The following is a 1,241-nucleotide window of genomic DNA, read 5'->3' as shown; positions in this document are numbered from 1 at the left end:
CTAAAAACAGGAATGATGGATGATTGTAAAGAATTGTTTTTATTAATTTCTCCTGCTTATCGAGGCTTTTGGCTCTGCGTATGGTTACTAGTAAAATATGAAAACATTTCTGTAAATATTTTGTTTTATGACGTAAAAGATAAGGGAAAAGTTTGAAAGGCTGTAAATTGTAAACCAAATAACAGAAAATTAAGTTGTTTGATAATGTAGTGACAAAAAATTGATGGGTGCATATTGAGAAATTAACAATTCCTTTTGTATACTAGTATTCATCGTTTTTGTTAATAAACTCTTAGCGACATTTTTTCCCAGATATTTTTTAATTCCTGTACGATCCACACCTTGTAATATATTAATTTAATTTATAAAATACGTTGTTTAAATGTAAGTACTCTACGTCGTTTTTATTAAAATAAAGAATTAAAGAGATGTAGTGGTATATTTTTTTCTATTTCAGAATCCCATATTTTGTTACCTTTAAAACAAAACTTGAAAAAGTTTTGATTTAAACACATAAAAACTTAGTTATTTCATATAAAACGAAGACTATTAGAATACACAAATATTACATTCCAAACTGATACGTTGTATATTCGTACGCCGTTATACCAGTTCCAATCCTGGGGCCTCATCACACATGAAATGAGGAACGAGAGGGTAGTGTGAGTAATACTTCGTTAACAAACCAGGATTAAGCTGGCTTGGTTGATAGCACCATGTAAGGGCTCATTATCTTGGGTTATGACTGAAGATGAGCAATCAGAAGGGCGTATTCTGCGGAAGCGGTAACCCTGCTTCAAAAGCGGTTTCTCATAAATAACTCCAAAATTACGAGTTTTTACAAAAAAATGATTACCAAAATTGAAGCTAAAAAAAATCGATTAAATTTCTTCGAAAAACCTTTATTAATTCAAAGTGAGCTATAGGTAATTGAACACTTGTCAACGTACTCCGAAATACCTATCAAATGAGCTCCAGAAAGAGTTGATAGTATCAAAAATTGTGCTCCAAAAAATTTTTCAGAAAAATATTGTTTTTTATGATAAATATCAGGTTCATCCAAAAACCATTTGAAAGGTAATTTCAAGAACTAGGACATCGTATAAATGTTAAAAGGCCCCGGTTACATGGTTCTCGCAGTAAAATTTAGGCTTTAAACTTTAAACATTTCTATTTCTACCTGGGTATTATATAATTCTTACAAAAATAATTAAAAAAAAAAGTAGAATCTTTGTTAACAA

Source organism: Diabrotica virgifera, chromosome 3, assembly GCF_917563875.1.
Source record: "Diabrotica virgifera virgifera chromosome 3, PGI_DIABVI_V3a".
In the NCBI taxonomy this organism is placed as follows: domain Eukaryota; kingdom Metazoa; phylum Arthropoda; class Insecta; order Coleoptera; family Chrysomelidae; genus Diabrotica; species Diabrotica virgifera.
This window is presented reverse-complemented; position numbering follows the sequence as displayed.